The sequence below is a fragment of the Leopardus geoffroyi genome, chromosome C1 (assembly GCF_018350155.1).
Source record: "Leopardus geoffroyi isolate Oge1 chromosome C1, O.geoffroyi_Oge1_pat1.0, whole genome shotgun sequence".
In the NCBI taxonomy this organism is placed as follows: domain Eukaryota; kingdom Metazoa; phylum Chordata; class Mammalia; order Carnivora; family Felidae; genus Leopardus; species Leopardus geoffroyi.
Genome location: NC_059328.1, coordinates 21434414 through 21441020, shown reverse-complemented (window position 1 = coordinate 21441020; position 6607 = coordinate 21434414). Strand labels below are relative to the sequence as shown.

At 42.9% G+C, this 6607-nt stretch overlaps 1 long non-coding RNA gene and 2 other non-coding genes across 4 annotated transcripts; all 3 read right to left on the bottom strand.

Moving 5' to 3' along the window:
- Window positions 1-349: 349 nt before the first annotated feature.
- On the bottom strand, window positions 350-2913 carry LOC123597473. Of its 2 annotated transcripts, XR_006712131.1 has the most exons (3): window positions 2622-2712; window positions 1565-1762; window positions 350-744 (listed from the first exon to the last, which is right to left on the bottom strand). It is a non-coding gene; the product is annotated as an uncharacterized LOC123597473 (long non-coding RNA). The 2 variants fall into 2 exon arrangements; XR_006712130.1 differs by having other exon boundaries at window positions 1565-2913.
- On the bottom strand, window positions 822-1026 carry LOC123600211. Its single transcript, XR_006713572.1, has one exon. It is a non-coding gene; the product is annotated as a small nucleolar RNA SNORA73 family (small nucleolar RNA).
- Window positions 1708-1912, bottom strand: LOC123600212. The gene has a single exon (XR_006713573.1). It is a non-coding gene; the product is annotated as a small nucleolar RNA SNORA73 family (small nucleolar RNA).
- Window positions 2914-6607: the final 3694 nt, after the last annotated feature.

Below are 6607 nucleotides of genomic sequence, written 5' to 3'. Positions count from 1 at the left end.
TAGAGGCTAACTAGCTAACAGTGGTGGGATTTTTGCCATTTATGTCCAATCATGTATTTGCTAAGGTTAACTTGCCTGTACTACACTGTGGGGAAACTGAAGATTAGGCTTGGTCTATCAGTAACCCAGATCTCCTGTCTAGTGGCCAAGTGTAGGTTGGTCTCTTACCTAATTCCTTAGGTGTCCTCTAAGTATTACCCACCTTTGAATGCAACCAGGAAGCTCTTCCCTGCACACTAGGGAACTGGTAGGAACCAACACATTTTCCCAAGTAAACAAATGCCAGCATATACAAGACAAGCTCAGGGCCTTGTCAGTCATGTTTCCACATAAAAAGGAGCCACACAAATATGCAGTCATCTTTATTGTAATCCAGAAGTACATCAGAAACACATGGATCAGGGTGCCGGGTGGCTCAGTCAGACTCTTGATTTCTGCTCAGGTCATGATCTCAGTTGAGGCTCCATGCTGATAGGGTAGAGCCTGTTTGGGATTCTCTCCCCCTCTGCCCCTCCCACATACTTGCTCTCTCTTAAAATAAGCTTAAAAACCTACTGTTCCCCCTTGATTTTCTCTTAAGGGCAGTTTTAACAAGGGGTCAAATGTGCTCAAGCTTCTAAACCTCCAGGCTTAGCTTACAAAAACATTTATCATCCACTTCACCAACTGTTCCTGCCAAGTAAATAAAGTACCCCAAAGCATAAAGTCTCGACTGCCAATGTAAGGTGAGGCTCCTCTTCAATCCTAAATGAAAGCAAACAAAAAAGAGGATCAGACTCCTATTGAAGACCTCACTAAAAACTTTCCTTTTAGTTTTCATTAGATGTTTCCTGCATGGTTTGTCTCCTCAGTCATTGTCCACAGGACTCTGAGAAGCTGTAGGAATATGCAGGCGCAGACTCAAGGCCCGGCTTCATCTCCAACGTCGTGGAAAGGGACTGTACGTCACGGGGCAGAGCCCTATGCTCCCCTACGCCACCTGGACAGAGCCCGGGGAGAGTGACCTCCCGAGAGTATCCACGTTGGAATGACCAATTAAACAGCACCACCCTCAAAGTATATAAGAGATTTCGTTTTCCTCCATCCCTTATTACACAAGTGAATTTGAGGTAAGCCTGTTTAAAAACCAGTCATTACTACTACCTTTCCCAAGGTTTATCTTACTCACTGACCTAGGAATATTCAGGTACATATGCCCCCCTTCATCTCCATTGTCATGGAAAGGGTCCGTACCAGAGAATAAATCCTTGGCTCCCATGGACAGACTTTGGTTAAGCCACCCAAATGCAGTTTTTTCATTAGCAAAGCAGAAGTTTCTACCCCATCACACAACTAAAGATATGAAAATAATTTTTACTGGCTATAAAAGGCTATCTTCCCAGACATGAGCATAAATCTATGAAACTGCTGACATGCCAGCAAAAACGTCAAAGTTACTATCTGGATGTATTAAATGGCAAGAGCACATTCATGAAAAGGAACCCGGCTGGAATGATTAAATGTCGACAGGCAAACACTGGCAAGTCAGAAACAATTCTTACCCCAAATCCTTTGGTTTACTTACCCCAAATCAAATTATCTGGAATCCTGAGCAACTGCTGCAAAACAAGGTAGGTAAGAGCTTAATCCAGTAGAACAGCAGCTGATTACGAGCAGAACTTTCTTTCATTTCCGATCAATCTAGCTCCAGATAGGGGGTGCTCTAAGAGCTGTTTCCTGCATGGTTTGTCTCCTCAGTCATCGTCCACAGGACTCTGAGAAGCTGTAGGAATATGCAGGCGCAGACTCAAGGCCCGGCTTCATCTCCAACGTCGTGGAAAGGGACTGTACGTCACGGGGCAGAGCCCTATGCTCCCCTACGCCACCTGGACAGAGCCCGGGGAGAGTGACCTCCCGAGAGTATCCACGTTGGTCACTGTAATTTACTTAACTTGCAGACTACTGAGCTAGAAACAAGTTTCAACCAGCTGACGACTTCCCCAATTTCCCAGGTGAAACCTGAACTCCAAACTGGCAACGAAATTCGAGTTATCAGCAGTCTCATGCCAGTAATCTAAATGAACTGCCAACCAGATACCCCAAACCTATCTATAAACCCCAACAGGCGATTAGCACTACTGCCAGAAAAATGCAGAGCCGAGACCACAGTTATGCCTCGTTATGTATAAACTGATCTACAGTCGTGAAACCACCCTACATCACAAATCAACTAGCAGCAGGATTAAGATCCGTCCGTTTCGAAATCAATTCTGGAACTCGGATGGGGGTCAGAAATAAAATGTCTTCCGTGCAACTCCACTGCCTCCTAGGAGGCAAGTTAATAAACCGGCGATGGTCAATAGCGAGAGGGCGGGCCGCGCATTTAGCGTCCCGACGCGGGAGGTAACAGCGCTGGAGGTTTCGGCGCTCGCGCTCCTCCGCTATGGGTAAGACCCGCGCGCGGCTCGCAAGGCCTCCGCGGCCTACATCCGGCCCAGCCCCGCTGCACAAATAAGTGTAGTTAGTACAGACACCGCTGAGAAGAATCCTTCTAAATAGTACGATGTCCACAGGAAAAGCTGGTTGGCTGGCCTGAGAGACTAGACGTAGAGCTAACGAATCGAGCGGGTAAAAACACTCACCAACTCTAACACAGCGCAGCTTGCATTCTCGAAAGGACCGAGCAACCCCCAAGGCATCCTTATTTATACCTTCTGAAGCGCGCGTAAGTCAAGGTATCTCTATTGCGCCTGCGCCGTACCATGCGCAGTAAGGGAATCGGGAATTCGCTAAGGGTGCTGGGAATCCATTGCAACTGAAGCCTCCCCTCGCCCCCCACCTGGCTCGGCGGTTTCTCGCGATAATAGGCCCTTCGCGCTCGGGGAGCGTGCTGGGGAATGTAAATTACAGAAACTGAGTTTAGAAGTATGTAGCCCGGTAAGTATGTGCTGAGTAGTAAATTTAATTGTCTGCAGTCAATTAAAGTAGTCTGGAGAATGTACAGTTAAAGAAACTCGCGAATAAAAACACCCCACTTTGCCGTAATTGTATGCGAAATTGAAAAAGCCGTGTAGAGAAATGCAGAATCTCAAAAGTGATTGAATCTTCCCTGTCGCATCTGAAATAAACATTTGATAAATGTGCAGGTAAATAAGACAAATGCTTCTACAGGAATTGGCTAAAGTTAAAAGCCTCCTATACACAACAATGGATGTATTTAATAACTGCTGAACTGTACACCTAAAAATCATTAAAAAGGTAAATTTTACATTAAGTATATTTTAACACACGCTCACCTAATATAAAGAAGTAGGCAAGTAAAGAATCCTGAAGATACATATTACATATGAAATATTGCAAATGTGATAGAATTTTTTTTTTTTTTCAAGAGAGTGCAAGAGTGGGGTTGTGTAGCAGAGGGAGAGGGAGACAAAATCCTAAGTAGGTTCCACACAGTAGGAGCCGACTGGGGGCTCCACCCCATGACGCTGGGATCAAGACCTGAGCTGAAATCAAGGGTCAGTCTCTGAACCCACGGAGCCACCCAGGCACCCCTGTGATAGAATTTTGAATGTGATATTAAGCAAATAGATATTAGGTAAATTAACATGGAGCTATCACAGCCGGGCTACCATGAGTGGAAACATTTATAGTGTTCTTCCTTTAAGATTTTGTTCTGAATACCTTACGTGCATTACTTACTATCACAGCAATTCTAGGACATTGGTATTATTACCTAGATTTTAAGATGTGAAACATGCCCAGGGAGATGGTTCTCAAAGCAAAGTTGTCACACACACAGGGGTCCCTAAGACTCTTCTGGGGTGGGGGGGAGGTCCATGAGGTCAAAACTATCTCATAGTAATACTTAGGCTTTCTTTGCCTTTTTCACTGTGTTGACTCTGTACCATAAAGTGAAATGGATAAAACTGCTGGTCCGTTATTATGTTTTCAGGCCCTGTCACCAAACTATAGCGGTATTGTATTCTTTATCATCACAAATTTACAGTTTAAAGAAGTCAGTTTAGGGGCACCTGGTGGCTCAGTCGGTTGAGCGCCTGACTTCGGCTCAGGTCATGATCTCACGGTTCGTGAGTTCGAGCCTCCATCGGGCTCTGTGCTGACAGCTCAGAGCCTGGAGCCTGCTTCAGATTCTGTGTCTCCCTCTCTCTCTGCCCCTCCCCTGCTCACACTCTGTCTCTCTCACACACACACACAAATAAATAAACAAACATTAAAAAAAATTGTTTTAAAAGTCAGTTTCTGATTCTTAGAAAATAGAGAGGTGGTTGCCAGGGACTTGGGGTATGTGGAAAGGGGGAGGTGTTATTTAACAGGTACAGAATTTCAATTTGGCAAGATGAAAAAGTACTGCAAATCTGTTATACATCAGTGTGCATATAGTGACTACTGAACTGTATACTTAAAAGTGGTTTAAAAAAGGCCCACTTTATGTTTTTTTTAAAGTTTACTTATTTATTTTTTTTACTAATCTCGGTCCCCAACATGGGGCTTGAACTCACAACCCCAAGATCAAGAATTGCGAGCTCTACTGCCTGAGCCAGACAGCGCCACCCCTGTCACCCCCGTCACCCCACCCCACCCCTACAAAGGCACATTTTATGTTCTGTGTTTTTCTACCACAATAATAAATCGTATCTATAGCAAATTAGAAATAGCTTCCTCTAAGAATGCTGTTGAAGAAATAAAAGTCATTAATTTCATTAATTCTCAACCTTTGACTATGCATCTTTTTAATATTAAAAAAAATTTTTTTTAATGTTTGTTTTTGAGACAGAGCATGAGTGGGGGGAGGGGCAGTGAGAGAGACACACACACAGAATCCAGAGCAGGCTCCAGGCCCTGAGCTGTCAGCACAGAGCGTGGGGTTCAAACCCATGAACTGTGAAATCATGACCTGAGACGAAGTCAGACATTTAACCAACTGAGACACCCAAGTGCCCCTCTTTTTAATATTTTGTGTGATAAAGTGAGAAGTACACATAAAGTACTTTTGTGGTCTGCAAAAGTACAGCATTTGTCTCCAGGAAAAGCACTTCTATGATTGTTTTGAAATAGCCACATCTTTTTCCTGAAATACCATTTTACTTGAAAGAATGGCTGACATCTTTACCAACTATATATCTGTGTGGGATTGGATTTTCTTCATTTACTTCAACCAAAACAATATATAGCAACAGATTGAATACACGAGAGATATGAGAATTGAGCTGTCTTCTATTAAATCAGACATTAAAAAGATTTGTAAAAAAATGTAGAACAGTGCCACTCTTCTCCCTGATTATTTCTGGAAAAGTTATTTTTCATAAAAATCCATTATTAATGTTAACATGTAATGGGTTATTATTTTGAAATGTATTATATTTCATTATATTATAATTAATTATATAAATTATATATTTAAAAATTTTCCCAGTTTTAATTGTAGTACAGTAAGTATCAATAGAAGTCACACACAGATACAAAAGTTCTTGGGGGTTTTGAATAATTTTTAAAAATTTCCAAAACCAAAATGTTTGGTTTTTAAAAAAAATTTAAAAAAAAATTTTTTTTTTTAACGTTTATTCATTTTTTTGAAGACAGAGACAGAGCATGAGTGAGGGAGGGGCAGAGAGAGAGGGAGACACAGAATCGAATCGGAAGCAGGCTCCAGGCTCTGAGTTATCAGCAAAGAACCCTATGCGGGGTTTGAACCCACGACCCATGAGATCATGACCTGAGCTGAAGTCGGATGTTTAACAGACCAAGCCACCTAGGTGCCCCAAAGAGAACCAGTACTTTAAAAGAAAGAAGACACGTTGGGCTCTGGGCTGATGGCTTGGAGCCTGGAGCCTGCTTCCGATTCTGTGTCTCCCTCTCTCTCTGCCCCTCCCCCATTCATGCTCTGTCTCTCTCTGTCTCAAAAATAAATAAACGTTGAAAAAAAAAATTTTTTTTAAAGAAAGAAGACAAATAATTCTGCTCCTGCTCCTTCCCCGGCCATATTACCAGTATTCAGCTCCTTTTTCAATCACTCGTTCAACATTTATTTAGTGGATATGATTTATCTGCTAGGCATTGTGCTAGACAATGATGACTCTGATATGAAACTTTTTTTTAAAACATTTTATTTTATTTTTTAAAGTATTTATTTTGATAGGGAGAGAGAGAGATAGCGAGCACACAGGAGAGGGGCAGAGAGAGAGAATCCCAAGCAGGCTCTGCACTTGTCAGCGGGGAGTGTGACATGGGGCTCGATTCCACAATCCTGGGATCGTGACCTGAGCTGAAACCAAGAGTCGGATGCTCCAGTGACTGAGCCACCCAGGTGCCCCAAGATTTTATTTTTAAGTAATCCTTACACCCAAGTGCAGCTCAAACTTAAAACCCCTGAGATCAAGAGTTGCAGGCTCTACCAACTGAGCCAGCCAGGTACTGACTCGACATGAAACACTTCTGTCTGCGAGAGCCCCCAGTAGGAGAAATAGACATGCCAGCAAATTATACTATCACTTGATGAATGCTGTATTCTGAGAACACAGAGAACAGAGCAACTGAACAATCTGCTCAAGGCTAAAGGAACTTTCCTAGGAGTTAAAATTTGACCTCAAACTTGAAGGGGTGGAGT